The sequence below is a fragment of the Tachysurus vachellii genome, chromosome 22 (assembly GCF_030014155.1).
Source record: "Tachysurus vachellii isolate PV-2020 chromosome 22, HZAU_Pvac_v1, whole genome shotgun sequence".
NCBI lineage: Eukaryota > Metazoa > Chordata > Actinopteri > Siluriformes > Bagridae > Tachysurus > Tachysurus vachellii.
This window is the reverse complement of record NC_083481.1, coordinates 13,057,852-13,076,098: the sequence shown is the minus strand read 5'-3', so window position 1 is coordinate 13,076,098 and position 18,247 is coordinate 13,057,852.

Genomic DNA, 18,247 nt, shown 5'->3' with positions numbered 1-18,247 from the left:
TCCCAATGCAAGGCCATCTTAGTGCAAGGAATGAAAAAGTGCATTAAGTCAATGGATTTAGATCTGTAGTGTTTTAAGTCAACCAAAAAACCTATTGTACACCAAAACACTTTCTGGATATAAGGAGAAAGACTTTGGTTTGCTTGGACCTGGATCTGATCTTTCCCCCTAATTCTCTACCACATAGAATAACATGTTTAATGCTGGATGAGTGCGTTTTTCAATAAACACACAGCACTGGATTTAACCTGATTCTTACTTGAAAGAAACTGGATCATGTCCGACTCCACACTCTAGACTTTTTGCTTCTGCAGCAAGGGATAGTGAGAAATAAGTGGCTCAAATTCCAACCATCAGATCTTTAACCATGTCTGGGCAAGAACCCTAAATATAAAATCAGTTAAAATAATGTGATAATGAAATACGTTAGATGCTTTATTTAATAGATATTATTGTTATTTTTTAGTAATGGACTGTTATAATAATATCTAATCGTGTAAAAAATTAAATGTCATTTGGAGAAGAATTCTCAATCCTAACAAGGTTTGTCTGCTAGAATGTTAAACATTTGATCATGACCAATTAAAAATTTCAATATTCAGATATGTGGGGGTTTTGTAAGATGATGTTTCTCATACACGCAGATCTGCAACCCATGCAATAGGCCGTGGCTATTAGGCCGTAGTTTTGTTTATTCTAATAGGGTCAAATGATTACTCAGCATCATCTGAGTAAATACACATCAAACCATTTTAAAGTAAATGTTTAGATTTTTGAACACCGTCGCAGAGCTGTTCGATATTTCTTCATGCCACAATGGCCTCTGTGTGTCCACGCTCGGAAAGATTAATGACAAATACTGTTTGTGTGACCTTTTCTAAAAAAGATGGAGGTGAAGAAAGTCATTAATGCTTCTTATGTGGTAATTAACGACTTCACCACTCCCTTCACACGCTTTGCCCAGAGCCTCGTCATCTCCAGTCCAACACATCGTCCACCCCCATCTTAGTACGGTGAAAACAAATGCTCCCTGCTGAACGTATGCGATCATTTAATTAGGCTCATGCACGTGTCTGGTAATATCCAAAGAGAGGTGTCAGATTTTAACTGTGCCGGCAAATTACAAGCTCTATCGCCCAAGAATTCTCTAAATGGAACTAGCTTTCTTTTGCCGAATGTAAAGCAGAGCTGGAAACAATTAGACAAACAGCAGGAGCTACGTCTTCTGTGTAGAGGATTTACTGGCACATCAATGATCCAGAGAAGGTCATCCTTGTCCAGAGCTTTGAAGCTATGCTAATCTGGGGTATTTTGGGAAAAGGCAAAATTGATAAGCAGTTATTTTCAATGCTTTAAGGCGCTTATCCTCGGGGTTGATTATTCTCACAGGCCACCCATTGGTCTAGCTGAAAATTAGCATTTGGGGGAAAAAAAACACATCCGCCAAGTCCCAAGCCTGCAAGGTGGTCTTTGACGCTAGTATGTTTGACCATCGTCCCTTATCGTGCACGTCCCTCTTCTTTATAGCCCCTCGTCTTTTTTTTCCCCGCATATTTTTACGGGTGTGCTGGTGATTGATGCACCTCTAGACTTTCGCCCAACTTCATTAGTGAAAATGTCACCCCTGGCACTGAAACAGACGCCTCTGCCATGGCCGTATTTTACCATTCCCACTCTAATTGAGTTTAGCGTTAAAAATGTATGAGTGCATATTAATTGTTCCCTGCCACTCCTGAGTGGGGGTTGTCTGCCTGACAGAAGGACGGTTGGTGCAGGGTGGAGAGGACACAAGTCAAGTCCATGTGTCCTTACATCGCTGGATGCCTTGTTGCCTTAAGGGCAAATAAAAAAGGATCCAGTGACGGTGGAGAGGAAACGGGGGAGATAGCGTTTAAAGGGTAATTTAGGTCTGATGGATGGTAAATGTTACTCTGATAACCTCTTTAAGAGACACTTTAACAAGTCGGAAGAGTTAAATCAATTATTCCACCAGTTTTATGTGAAAATTAACCAAACAAAAATGTTTTCCCGTTTTTATTCTAGGGTTTGACACTTATATTGAAATATGATTTTAGGATTTTAGTCACTATACAATGTAATAGCATGCTCTCAGCACTGCGGCCTGAATTCGATTCTGTGCAGGAAACCTACCAAGCCACTGACGGGTTAACTTTCAGTTCTGGTCCCAAGCCCAGATTAAAAAAACAAAAGTTAAGGCTGTGTCAGGAAGGGCAACCTGTCCTAAAATCAAAAGGTGCGGACTGAATGAGCCTCTGCGGCAACCCTGGGCCGGAAGCAACCAAAGGACAACAAGAACAACAAATACCATGCAATATTTCAAAAGGCAGTCTGACACTCATAAGGTTCTAACCAGGTCCTAACTACAGAAACCCACAAAGGAAAGTCGGTAAAACAGACTGAGCATTTTTCCATTTCTCCAGTTTCTCCTGGCCAGAAAACAGTGAACATATGGTGTCCATCTCATTTTGGGCTTTATTTGCATGTCCTCCACTTTGACCACCAACTATGGTGGCTAATGCACACCACTCCTATGCATTTGCAGAGTGTATATATAATACGTGTGGTCAGCCATTGGGATGCACTGTTACCTCTACACTCATTCTGCTGTGGAAAGAAGAGCTTATTTTATCCATGTGTGTACATGTGTAGCAAGTCTACAGAGCACTCCCACCTCCATCTCGTAACTTTATACATATTCACTCCGTAGCCAATTCCAAACCATCCAGCCACTGCTTTTCTTTTCTAGTCCATTTTTCTCCATTTTTATTTTTAATTTTACCCAACTATGACACACCAGTCTTGAGTCTGGTTCCAGTTTTAGGTGAGGATGCAGAGTGTTTTGAAGACGCAGCATTCTTTACACTCCACTCTCTACACGTTATTGTCTCGAAAAAAAATCCATCGGTATGGAAATCCACCAGGACCAAACACACTTAGGCTGAACTGTGTGGAACTAATAAAGATGAATCATTCATCAATTCATTCATTCATCCTTCGGCAACCTCATTATCTTGAGCAGGCTTGTGGTGTATCCAGGGAACACAACCTTGGATGGAACACCATGAACATTTCCATACTCTTTCACACCTAGGGGCTATTTCCCACTTCTCACCTACACCTAGCATGGTTTTGGGAGGAAACTGTAGAACTGGCAAGAAACCCATGTATATACAGGAAGAACTTTAAACTGGAGCTATTATTAGTGGCTGCACCACCAGAGGAGTTTGTTATAAAATGTCTTCTCTATGCTAAATCTCTTGGATCTGAATGATTATAAATGACTGCTGTTTCTTTTCCTGAAAACCTGGCTGTCTGTGTCGTACTCGGTGACAATCATATTATTCATTATTATAGTATGATGAGTTCATTAAAGGAAAATTACAGCAATGTTAGTGTAGCATATCTGAATCCAAATTGAGATTCAATAGTGTCTATAGCTGTCATGATAGCGCAATGGCCAATGTACTCTTTGTCTTACTGTCTTTTTGTTCCAACAGGCTTCCAATGAAGACACGATGAATGCCTTGTAAATAATAGCAGCTTCGTTTTTAATAGTCTATTGAAGCATCTATAGTTTTGTGATTTCTCCATGTGATTAAAAATCCAGCGTGGGTTTATTTCTTTCGTCTCAAGGTCTAGGTGGATCCCTGGTCCATCCTGGGAACACGGGTGCATGGCAGGAATACACCTTGGATAGAACGCCAGTGTGTCTCGGGACAACGTTCAAAATCACACACTCAACTGGTGTGGATTTAAAAAAACGGTTAAAATAGAGGTGAGTTTAAAAAAGGGGGGAAAACCCCCACAAAACAAATAGAATGTCACGACAAACGTCTTTGCAGCTTCTGGAATCACATAATAGTGAGAATGTGAAGTAGCGTGCCAAGTGTCATTAAGATGCTCTGCAGTGTCTCCTGAGCTATTGGGAGAAAAGAAAAAATCAACATGAAAACCTTTTAGAATATCGTGAACAGTCTAGGGATCTCTTAGAAAGAGAAAAATAGATGGAACACACAAATTCATCACAACACGTCACTGTACATATGTGGCAGGTCAATTTGACATCAAATTCTGAAGCCCGTCATGCCACTTGTGGCCTGCTGGAAAAGCTGGTATGAGGCGTAAGGACAGCTGCTGTCGTCCTATCGTCCTCCTCAGTGCCACACAAAGAGCTGTTGGGAAAGTAATTGGCTTCCTGATCTATCCACAGCATGGTATTTAAACCAGCTATTTTCCAACTCCCTCAGTCACTTCCTGTGCACTGCAAGATAACTAACCTAACAAATTCTACACAATTATTTAAATTTACTACCTTCTGTTCACATTCTCTAACTGCTCATATTCCTGAATCTACTTTAGACAGTCTGCCTAATATACAGTATCCCACATACTTTGTATACTGTATTTGTACATAATCTTTCTTTTACTTCACCTATATTTTCTTATGTATACATTGTGTTGTTTATGAATGTGAGATTTCAATATCCTTAATAAATAATCTTCCAACTTTATAAAGTACACGTACATGTTTAGCTCTTCATCCAGATTTTCCTCTCTCTCTCTCTCTCACTCATTTTCTACCGCTTATCCGAACTACCTCGGGTAACGGGGAGCATGTGCATATCTCAGGCGTCATTGGGCATCAAGGCAGGATACATCCTGGACAGAGTGCCAACCCATCACAGGGCACACAAACACTCTCATTCACTCACGCAATCACACACTAGGGACAAATTTCCAGAGATGCCAATCAACCTACCATGCATGTCTTTGGACCGGGGGAGGAAACCGGAGTACCCGGAGGAAACCCCCGAGGCACGGGGAGAACATGCAAACTCCACACACACACAAGGCGGAGGCGGGAATCGAACCCCCAACCCTGGAGGTGTGAGGCGAAGGTGCTAACCACTAAGCCACCGTGCCTCATTCAGATTTTACGTAAAAGGAAAAAAAAATAAAATGGTCGCATTTTCTTGAGACAAATAACAGGCCTTCCTCGTGTCCTGTGCTTATTTTTGGATCTATTAGTTGTTTATAGTAAGCAGCCAAGCTTGTGATTTTCCTCCTAGTGTAACAATAGCAGTCAGACAGAAGCTCAGGGTGAATCAGCTGACAAATGGCAATAAATTCTCTCCCATGCTCAGGCTGCGGAACAGTATGTGAAACTGTGTTCTTGTAAATAATTTACACGAATGTCTCAAATGAGGAAACATCCATCTGGGCCTGGGTCTCAGTGTGTCTGTGTTTGGGTGTGTGTGTGTTTCTGGATGAAATGGAAAAAAGAGCGAGAGAGAGAGAGAGAGAGAGAGAGAGAGAGAGAGCAAAAACGTGAAACCAGTTCCTGAGTAAAAATCTAAAAGAAACGGAACAGCTAGGACTAAATGGGAGAAGAGTAATGAATGTCTTGTCTTCAGGAAGCTGAGAGAAAGTATAGCCATGTCTTTCCAGGCTGATTCGTGATGTCTGTGTTAGCCAGCAACAAGTGAATTAGCTACTGAAAGAATCAAAGGACATGGAGGAAAATCGATACAGACAAAGTAGTACTTTTTCATTACAGCTGCGGCTATTGAATCAGCGCCGGGGCCGCTATCAGTTTATCGGTTTGAGGTCGCTGTGCAGCGGTCATTAACATTTCCTCGCTGTGCCGTAGCACCATCCGCTCCCGCTAGCTCTGTCTGTTCATGAGATCTGGCTTCCCCTGCATCTAAAGTGATGAAATATTGACCAGTTGCTCCAGGATCCAACTCTATTGATCTAAACTTATCCAGCTGTTTATATCTGAACTTAAGCTTTAACTTCCATCGATTTTCTCGCCACCTTTGAGTTCTTAAGGTGTTAGCCTCTGGTACACGCTAATTGGTGTAAATGTGGGGTGGGTGGGGGGGTTTGTCACCATAATAATTGCAATAAAAGGGGAAAAAAGAGCTGTATATTCAGAGGCATGTGATAAGAAAAATACGGTCATTTTTTTTATATCGAGCTGTCCTTTTCACTTTCAATGTACTGACCTTAATTGCTTTTTTTGAAATAAATAAATACCCTGATATATCTTATCCGTGCTGACCCAGTGGACTGGTTAGATGACAGGAGGACAGAAGATGTATAAAAGGTGCAAATGAAATCTTGATCAGAGAAAAAATATAATAAAATATAAATAAATAAATAAAATGATAAAAAATAATATAAAATTTTTTTTATTTTTTATAACATTTTTTTTTTTTTTTTTTTTTACTGACAACATTTTTTACTGCCACTAAGAATTTATTCCACTACACAATATGGTCTATTTCATAAATAAATAAATAAATAAATAAATAAATAAATAAAGGAGCTAAACAAAATTAGATAAACGAAAAGAAAATATATAAAATGAAAAATATTATAGCAACAACATTAAAATATTTACATTTCTGGAATTTAACAGACGCTGATATCCAGATCAATTTACAGAGTGCTTTAAAATCTTTATCGATACATACATCCTGATACTGGTTCTCTAGGTCATGAATTAAGAATTCTACCAGTCTAAGCACTAATTTAAGTACTTCTTGAAGATGTAGGCCTTTAGGTGTCATTTGATGGCTGCCAGTGGCTCAGAAGTTAAGACATCTAGAGAAAGTTCCAACACTGAGGTACAAGAACAGTGAAGAGTTTTGATGTATTTCTTCCTTGTGCAATGAGAGATGGTAGGAACAGTCAAGCAGAGATAGAGGATAGGAGAATGTGTGGTGTGGGCCTGTTTTTGGCTTTTTAGGTGAGCATCGGTGTTTTAAATCTGATGAGATCAGCTACAGGAAGTCAATGGAGCAAGCGTACCAATGGGGAAGTGTGTGAGAACTGCTCAGAGGCTGACCAGACCTGTGCTGCTGGAGGGGTAGCTACAGTATTTCCAAGAATATAAACACACCAATAGCCCTATTTAAACTAAGGAAAATGAAAGAATGCAAATTTTTCTGGTAAAAACATTGTTTCCCCTTCATTTGAGGCACTATTTAGACAGAAACACACCGGTGATTACAGACTGCACTGCTTCAAATTTCTTCATTTTACAGATTTATCTGCCAGCCCTTGATTATTTCCTGGCAAAATAAATGTGCAATGCAGACATGAGGTGATCAGAAATGATAGATTCCTTTTTATATATTTTTTTAAACAAAGCGACTCTGTAGACTGTTTTCTATAAAAGGAAAACAATCTGATGAAAGTGTAAAAACTGACCGTTCTGGGATTTCCACATACACAAACAGAGTTGCGTTAGAGTTTACACTGAATAGTGCGAAAAACAAAAAAAATACAGTTCTGTTTCTGGAAATAATAAAGAGGTTTGAGGAAAATAGTCAGGAAGGATCGATAACTGTTATAATCGCTCTTTACTACTGTGGTGAGCTGAACAGCATCTGAGAACACACAACACGCCGAACCTTGAGATGGATGAGCTCTGGATTGATCCTGAGATCAGATTACTGTCTGTATAGAGTATCTACACAAGTCAAGTATGACTGTTCTCAGGGATCTCAGAAAATTCACCTTTAATTCTTTAAAACGTAAAATCTGAAAATGTTTAAAAAAATGAACAAATTATTACAAGCTTTATTTCTGAATAAAACTCCTTACTGTACATGTACAGTACAGGCTCCTCCTCCTTCTTCTACTTTTGGATTTTCCCTTTAGGGGTCGGCACAGCGAATCATCAGTTTCCACCTAACTCTATTCTCGGCATCCTCTACTATTGCACTAATTACATTCATGTCCTTATTTGACACATCCATATATCTCCTCTTTGGCCTTTCTCTTGACCTCTTACCTGCAGCTCCATCTCCAACAACCTTCTACCAATATAACCATCTCGCTCCTCTGTACATGTCCAAACCACCTCAATCTATCCTCTCTGTCCTTGTCCCCAAAAATGCCAACCTGAGATGTCCCTCTGATGTGCTCGTTCCTAATCCTGTCCATCCTCGTCACTCCTAAAGAACCTCAACATCCTCATCTCTGCTACCTCCATCTCTGCCTCATGTCTTTCCCTCACTGCTACAGTCTCTAACCCATTTAGCAGAGCTGCTCTCACTACACTCTTCTACACCTTTCCTTCCATTCTTGCTGACACTCTAACAGAGAATGTAAAGTACAGGCTATGAATGCAAAACACAGCCAGAATTTTATAATGATTTTAAAGCAGGAAACCTTGAAAAGCTGAAAATCAAAAGTAAAATCTTATTGTACGTCATTGTGAGAATGTCACCGTGCTTCACTGTTGTCACAACGTTCTTAGATGACCGGAGCTGATCTCGTATTAGACGTCCTGGCTATCGTGTCCAGCTTACAATAAGAGTTTCAACAGATGAAACATAAAAACATAAGAACATAAAAAAACAACATAAAGGCTGGTAGCAATTATTTAGTTTATAATGATAGCTAATATAAAGTAACGTAAAGTTAACACAACTAAACGTACTGTATTCTGGACTTTAACAACTTTAATCTTTTAAACAGCTTGCTTTTTAAACTGCACTTTAAACGCTATTAGATTTTATAATGAAATGCAAATTCCCTGCTTTTGTGTGAAATCACACAGGCGTAAACTATTTGAAATCATTTTAAACATTTCTTCCTGTTTTTTAGAATCTGAAAACAAAGCTCAAATTCCTCTCGCTCGCTTCTGACATTTAGAAGTGAATTAATGAATTACCGTTCGGATTTCTAAACGTATTTTCAATGTGCTTTCAATATTATTCAGGAAAATACTAGCAGTTATATAAATATAGAGATATAGGGATATATATAAATAAAAATATATACACTGTACAAGGCTGTTCGTTATAGAATTTTGCACTCAATATGTATTAAGTATTTCTTTTTAAACAAAAAACACAAAGCACCTCATCTGCAGCAGGCTATTCATTTTTTTTTGTGGATTAGCTGATTTTAATGCTTTCGTTCATCTTTTTCTGTCTTTTGTGCTGCATTTCTGTATTTTTGGTCATTATGCTCTAAAGGGTTGCTTTTGATATCACAGAAGAAGAAAAAAAGAAATAAAACAGGGGACATGCAGTACACAATCATCCTATTGAGAACCTAACCTCTCGCTGAAGCTTCCTTACATGGTGTCATGAAGTATCAAAGACACGGATGGACTACATCATGAATGTAAAGTTATGACGATAGAATTTATTCACTTCTAATAAGCTAGTTGATTGAGTTCACCCAGATGTCAGTTCTGTCACTTCCTCTTCTTGAATTCAAACACAGGGAGACAAAGGAGGAGCTTTTGTCTACAGGTCCATCAAGCCCTCAACCTCGACAACACCTAGAGCTCGGACTTTTCTGGACTTGTCTGCACAACTGGACGTTTTCCCCCACAGTGCACTTCGCGTAACTGCACTAAACCTACACACCTACAGCACACATATACACTTTATCCATAAAGGCCTTATTATTCAGATTCATCCCCTCAGTCATTGTCCTCAGTTATTGTATTCATATGCTGCATTTTTTAAGAATATTTTGTTTATTTTTTGTTTCTGTCCAGATAATTCCAATTACTTTTATTTAATTTTTTTTATCTCCATAATCAGAATGGTGCAGTCAGAACACTGATAAAGGTGTGTCAACTCTGAATACACATAACTGCCTCTATTTATGTAAACCTTAGACTTAAGTCACCAATCTCCAAAAAAAGGCCACCAATATTCACTATTCAGTCCTTTCAAGAGTTTAGGCATTTTTTATTTATTGTTGTAGCCAAAAATGCTTGATTTTGCTGTGGCTTCTTTCAAAATTTGCGATGAAGTTTACAGAGTTTATTGTGCTTTTTTTTTCTTTTCAGGATTCCTCTTTGAAACTGCTACCAGTGATGACACGTGATTACCTTCCACAATTCACTCTCATTCTCATTTTCTACCGCTTATCCGAACTATTCTCGGTTCACGGGGAGCCTGTGCCTATCTCAGGTGTCATCGGGCATCAAGGCAGGATACACCCTGGACGGCGTGCCAACCCATCGCAGGGCACACACACTCTCATTCACTCACACAATCACACACTACGGACAATTTTCCAGAGATGCCAATCAATTTCTGTCCAGATAATTCCAATTACTTTTATTTAATTTTTTTTACAATGACTCATAAAAAGCATATCACATCATTTCCTACTGTCTGTGATGAATAAAATTTGAATTTGATCTCTAAATGGTTCAAATCATCCCATTCATCACTGCAATTAAATCAGTTCAATTTTACAAAATCAGCTCATGACAAAGGTTTAGAAATCTGTCGTCTGTTTTATCGTTCAATTCGTTATTTTGAATGGCCAAATGAGTCGAATAATGCAGACGTTTCTGATAAGTCGGTGTTCGTTAGCAAGTGAAAGAGTTCTTTATAAAGTCTGTCCATAAGTCCATGTTTTAATTAGTTGTCATATTTATTTATTTAATTTTGCTTTTGAATGGCATTGCATAGTTCTTTGAGTGAATTTACAGCCCAAAACATGTTATGCACTGGACCTAATAAAGCTCCATGCATGAATAAAAGCAGGTGTGTGTATAACTGTGTGTTTAACTCTTGTGCGACTTCTGAATAGTGTGTAACTCTGTAGCTGGATTTGATTTGAGGTGGTCATTTTGATTAGGGTCATATATTCTTCCAGCGACATCTCGGACAATTCAGCGGACACTAAATAGTGATTCATACTTACATTTCATTTAGGAATAATCTTGGTCAGAGATTTTCTCTAAACATTCCTTCCTAGAAATAGGATTTCACAATAAAATGGAGATCTAACCCACTTCTGAGATTAAAGATCCAGCTGCAGGCTTAATCTCATCAACCCCCACGTCTTGCGAGTTAAACCCCCAATCTTCTGGTTACAGGCTTCGGTCCTAAACCAGCAAAAGAATAACTATCAGTGAATCTAAGCGTTGTGTGTGATGTATTCCAAAACTCAACAGACGACACTTGATAGTCCTGAGTAGTCCTGAGGTCTTTGGCTCAGGAGAAATATTTAAAAATTACACCTAGTTCTTGTTGAGTATCAGGCTTCCAATGCCAATATTGTCAGTTCAACGTCCACACGCTCATAAGAATATGTGAGTCTTTAAGTCCATCAGGGATAAAGCACTGTTCTTCTTACTTTCCATTCAGGCAGGATAAGAATATCCACTCATGAACAGCAATACATTCTAATATACCTCTATAATATTTGACAATTTTCCGCCCACAACACATGCGCCACACTAATTAGTAATAAGGTCTTAATATTCAGAGATAATTCAGTGAGAGTTACTCACAAATTGTTGGACTTCCAGATAAACAGAGCTACGATTCTGAATTAAAGCCACATATTTTTGCATATCATCGCTTGAACGAGACACAGTAATAATTCCAGCACTTCTGGCTGACAATTTAATATAATTTAATCAAACCACAATGCTAAATTCACATTTTGGATTGTGATTATGGTACAAATTATGGAATGGCATTCAAGGCCAATATTAAATACATGAATGTGACACTATTAATTAATCACTAGTATCAGAATGTTTGGAGGACATCATAGGAGCACCTAAATCATTAACATTGCTTATCTTAACGACTGCTGATTTTAACAGGAATTTTGTGAGGAGTTTAAAAGTTAAGAACTTCTGTTTCATAGCAGTTGTTTAAATCTAAACCGGGGTGCAAAAGCTTCTGAAAATCTGGCAACCTAAACGCATGAGACCAATATACAAGAAATCTCCATAATCAGAATGGTGCAGTCAGAACACTGATAAAGGTGTGTCAACTCTGAATGCACATAACTGCCTCTATTTATGTAAACCTTAAGTCACCAATCTCCAAAAAAAGGCCACCAATATTCACTATTCATTCCTTTCAAGAGTTTAGGCATTTTTTATTTATTGTTGTAGCCAAAAATGCTTGATTTTGCTGTGGCTTCTTTCAAAATTTGCGATGAAGTTTACAGAGTTTATTGTGCTTTTTTTTTCTTTTCAGGATTCCTCTTTGAAACTGCTACCAGTGATGACATGTGATTACCTTCCACAATTCACTCTCACTCTCACATTTTCTACCGCTTATCCGAACTACCTCGGGTCACGGGGAGCCTGTGCCTATCTCAGGTGTCATCGGGCATCAAGGCAGGATACACCCTGGATGGCGTGCCAACCCATCTCAGGGCACACACACACTCTCCTTCACTCACACAATCACACACTACGGACAATTTTCCAGAGATGCCAATCAACCTACTGTACCATGCATGTCTTTGGACCGGGGGAGAAAACCGGAGTACCCGGAGGAAACCCCTGAGGCACGGGGATAACTCTACACACACAAGGCAGAGGTGGGAATCGACCCCCCAACCCTGGAGGTGTGAGGCAAACATCCTAACCACTAAGCCACCGTGCCCCCTTCCATAATTCAATTCAATTCAATTCAATTCAATTCAAATTTATTTGTATAGCGCTTTTAACAATTGACGTTGTCTCAAAGCAGCTTTACAGAACATAAACAGAAAACAAATTTTAATATAAAGAATAATATAAACATTAATATAATACAAAAATTCAAGATTAATATTAGATATAATTAAATGTATTTAAATCATTTTAACAATAGCTGTACTCGTGCTCAACACACGTGAAAAGAGAGCGTGTTGTGATAATGTCACATGACATGTCTTGGCCTAAATTTGCAGAAATCTACAGTCATTTAATTTCTATGGCAGAAAACTCATGAGATCCTTCTTTCCAGGAACTGAATAATCTACTAGTGTGGCTGGCAATCTTGTTACATAAACCTATTTTGTTGACTTCATATATTTTGATTAACTGCACTGTCTCTGTTGTAATGACCATTGAGTGAGTGACATAAGGTTGTGAGAAAGTAAAGTTCACCATCAAGCTCAAAAACAACAGTTATCATATAATGTGTGTGTATATGAGAGAGAAAAGACATAGAGGTGGTCTGTCTTTTCTCCTCTGCCTCTTTCTGGGTTCTTTGTGTGTCCTGATAAGGATCCAGTCTGGGAATAGGAGGCGGTTTACTCCTCACACAGACTGTGTTTGTTAGCAGAGAGTAGGACTGAGCGACAGCCTGCACATAATGTAAACAGACGAGGCCTTAATATAGGGCACAATATACTTGACTGGAGCAAAAAAAAAAAAAAAAAAAACAAGGTGAGAGATTAAGGGAAATTGGTGTGTGTATGTGTGTGTGGGTGTATAAGGTTGTAGGTTTAAGCATAGAGTTAATTAGCTTCAATAATAATTATGTAAATGAAAGCCTTTCATTAAGGATAGTATAATAAACGTGTTTGTGTGTTTGGGGGGTGTCTAAGGGGGGTTGATTTCATCAGCTCCACTGATACCATTAAATGCATAAATAGTTGTAATGTGAAAATATAATTCTTTACTTTGAAACTGTATTTGAGGTTGGTATTATGGCTCTTATTGTGATTGTACACGTGTTTGCTTTTGCTGTTTGTGTGTGTCTATGTGTGTGTGTATATGTGTGTGTATGTGTGTGTGTGTGTGTGTGTGTGTGTGTCTATGTGTGTGTATACATGTGTGTATGTGTGTGTGTGTGTGTGTGTGAGCTCCACAGACAGTAACATATGCTATGCTAAAAAAGTAAAAAAGTACACGTCACTTCAGTACACGTGCGCCGATTTTCTGTATATTTATTTTTTTTAAATAATAGGGCACCTTCAATTGGTCACTATTCAATTCCATTTCTTTGTATAGTGCTTTTAACAACTGATGTTGTTTCAAAGCAGTTTTATAGAAGTATAGAAACAGAAGAAATATTGTAAAGTTTAAAATGAAGTACCTATTAATCACTGATCCCTAATGAGCAAGTGTGAGGTGATGATGGCAAAGAAAAACCTCCCTGAGATAATATGAGGTAGAAACCTTGAGAGGGACCAGACCCAGAGGGGAACCTCATCCTGAACAGTTTATAGATGAGTGGAATTGTGCAACCAAGAACTCCTCAGGAACTAATAGGTGTACGATTTCCGTGTTCATTTCAGACTTAACACTAATTCTTTCCTGTTGAACTCTTCATATGCTCACTGATGAAGACCTAGAAATAAACATAAAGCTGACAGACAACTGGCAATGGCATTTCAAAGACTGCATGATCGTCTACAAGTGGTTCCATCCACAGCAGCGGTCACGGGCTGTCCATGCAGATCTATCCCCAGCACAGTGCACCACCAAGAGACGAGACTGCAACCAGGAGTAAGGCTTCAGGATGAGTCCAGAAAGAAGACGTGGTCACACTGGAAACTCAAAACGCTGGGAGCTCAGAAGTGTCTCTGTATGTCTAATGTATATTCATACTCCTACACGTGGACATGTGAAAAACGTACGATCACGTGTGAAACCTACGTGATTTTTCAGAGCGTTTGAATACTATGGGGGGGCACGGTGGCTTAGTGGTTAGCGCGTTGGCCTCACACCTCCAGGGTTGGGGGTTCGATTCCCACCTCCGCCTTGTGTGTGTGGAGTTTGCATGTGCTCCCCATGCCTCGGGGGTTTCCTCTTGGTACTCCGGTTTCCTCCCCCGGTCCAAAGACATGCATGGTAGGTTGATCGGCATCTCTGGAAAATTGTCCATAGTGTGTGATTGCGTGAGTGAATGAGTGTGTGTGTGTGTGCCCTGTGATGGGTTGGCACTCTGTCCAGGGTGTATCCTGCCTTGATGCCCGATGACGCCTGAGATATGCACAGGCTCCCCGTGACCCGAGATAGTTCGGATAAGCGGTAGAAAATGAATGAATGAATGAATGAATGAATGAATGAATGAATACTATAAGACTGTCTCTTCTGGTCGGACTCGCTCTCATTACATAGCTGTGCTACTCATTAACACAAACCCAAATTAGCATTAACATTCTAATGCCTCTTATTGTCCTGAGACCCCAACCGCCACCATCCCACCCTCCAGCTCCCTTATCCCCACACCTCTGTTTTCTTTGCTTCTTCTTTTCTATCACTTGCAGGTTAATCTTAGCCCACTGTGCAAAACACTCTATTGAAGACAAGCTGTAGGATAGAGAACATTTTTATAAGCATGTTTTTTTTTCTTGTTTCTCTCTCGCTCTCTATTTTTTACCAATGTGTTGAAAATTTATAAAGCCATCCATTCAAATCAGTCACTTTTATTATTTCTACTCACAGGAAGGCCGCCTCGAACACGCTTTTTAATGAGTCATAGGGGAAAGGTGCTATGAATTATTAATGCTCAATCACCAAGCTCTAAATGAATTAACAATGGCCGTGTTATTGTCAGATAATTTCGAAGTATTTTCTCCATCTTGCAAATAATCAAATTCACATTCATCTATCTTAGATTTTTTTTTAAAAAAGCACGTACATGTGTTTTTCCCCCATTTCATTTAAAGCACTTTCATAAATATGCAACGTTTTTTTTCCCCTTAGTTCAGGCCAAGATATGATCAAGAAAAAGTGGAATGAGAAATGTTCTGAATAATAGATGTATGATTCATTGTGAGAGGTTTCTTTTTTCCATTTTTGCTTACAACGTATTATTTCTACGTTCTAGAAACTTCCTCTAGTATAGTACACTGTAAATAGTAATAATAACCTGCCAGAAGCAGGCAGTTATTCTGACTAGTATTTACAGCATTAATACTTACTGTAATGGTATAAAAGTAATATCACTGTACATATTGGTAGGTGTATATTATGGTGAAAAATCACTTTACTGCCAAGAAAAATGCATTTTAAATCTTAGTAAATAAATACTTCAGAAAAAAGATATAGCAAGTAGGCTAAAGTACATTAGTTATAATATTTATATTAAATTTTTAATGTTTGCTAGCTAACAGACATTAGCAAACATTAGCTACCTAGTTAGCAAACATCAGCTATTGAACTAGCAAAAATGACCTAGCTAGCAAACATTAGCTACTTAGCTAGTCTCATGTTACTTAGCATAATTTGACTTCCAGATACAATTGTGGGCTAGAATAATAAAAGCTAAGCTTTTTCATCATAACTTAATATTAAAAAGTAATGTAAGAAAGGGAAATAACATTTTTTCTATAGTCAGATGCTGTTGTTTTGGTGTTAAGATAATGAATACTGTATGTTTCCCTGGATTATTACAACTGTTTTTTTTTTCTTCCATACAAATACTCCCCCTCTCTAATCAGCTTCTACTCCTCCTCCATCTCTTCCCTGCTTGCTCCTCCTTTCTTTCTGACAACTGCAAACGATGGTGATTAACCTAAGACAAGACAGCGTATTAATTAATCAACTACCACCTTCTGGGCCCCTCTATTAAAATGGTTTCTGTGACCTCTGAGCCTGTGCTGTAGCAGAATAGAATTGACTGTATTTCACTGAGCACAAAAGGCTATTCTGTGCATAAGGCATTATGGGAAACAAATAAAGGGAACAGAGGGAACGGGTCACTTCAGATGCACTGTCGCTCAGAGTAAGCATTATAGACAGAAACCCAAGACAATGAATTGGAATACCCTGAAATCATTCAGCAAAACAGACTTTTCGCATACAGTCACAAATTCCACACGTGATGGCATTTCACACTCACTCACACGCACTTTCAACCCTGAGTAGAGGAACATTTCACACTTGGAGTTTGGAAATTGCACCACCAGTCATGAAACCCTGCTCTTAACCCTGTGTTGCAGACACACAATCAGAATCTGTTCAATATATGTGATATGATGCACGTGCTGTTCAATCACAGAATCTCTGAATGTTGATGAATAAAGGATGTCACTTTTACGTCTACAGATCTAATAAGAAAAATGTGTTCAGGAGTCTGATACTGGATATTAAGGTACATCTGATCAACTACAACTAAAAAAAGGACAAAAAAGGTCACCAGCATTATGCTTTTATTTTTTTTTTATCCAAGTGTCAGTTTTTTCTCTCACTGATGTGAAAGAGTGATCCAGATGTTATTTAAAGCGGTCACACACTGTATTTATCCTGTCGTGCTTGTTGACGGCAAATACGAAAATAAGAAGTTTAACCCAGGGATAAAGGATGTACAGTGTGCAATGTGGAATTATAAACAGCCAGGATTCATTGTTAACCATGGGTAAAGTACGAGCAGATAAACAAGATAACCCAGGATTGTGTTTACACAGAGCTTACAATGAGTTAGGGGGAAATGTTTCAAGCATGAAATGCCATATAGATTTACTTATTTATAAAGTCTTGAATACCATCAAATTGTCTGGTCTGAGCACATGTAAATATTTAAGTATCTAAAAGAGAAAGAGACATGAAGAAAATGCTTGACTGTCAGTTCCAAAGTTTGAAAAGTGTATGCAATCAGTAATGAGAGTAAATGTTTGTGATTGATTTATAAAAAAATATCATTTTGTGTTGACTTTTGTGTTTTTCTGTCTGAAATATAATCTATCACTACTTTAAAGATCATGTGGACAGAACAGGTTGAAGGCACATACATTAGTCCATAAAGTCCTACTAGATTCGGTGATATTGCACTAATTTCCTATCAATTGTGGATAGTCAAAAAATGGGCCTTGAACCTATCTAAACATCTCTGTATGACAAACAGGAAGGAAGCTATTAAACATACGTTGTGAACTTGATTGTGTTTGGATCAATTCTGAATTTCATCTTCTAAAGTTCATTTACACGATTTAATGATAATTAAGCAATATGTCGTGAGTAACGAGTGCAGTGTTTCTGAATCTCAGCACATTGCGGGTGTGATGTTGCTTTTAAACAACAGTTCTATAAACAACAAATGAATAGCAGGCAACAGACATTACGTAGAAAATATACCCAAATGTTCTGTTTCACAGACTCACTTTAGAGCATGTTAGCTTGCTGACTAGATGTTGTTTACTTCAAACGTCTTTATACGCCTGAAAAATATAATTTCCTGTTTCTGCTGATGGGGTCATGAACACTATTGTAGTTAAAATGTTTAATTTAGACGAGCAGAGATATGCACAATGTAATGTCTCAGAGTGGTTAGAATAAACAGTTACTCTTTATATGATGCTCGACCAATCAAATTACTGAACCCGGAACTAACTGTTGTATAATTTCAGAGAAATCCAACATATCGACCAAGAATCGCAAAAACAAACAAAAAAGACAAACAAAAACATTGCATATATGTTGGACCAAAAATGACATGCAATCGGGATGTTCATGTTGAAACTGTTATAGGTTTACCTGTGGATGAGATAC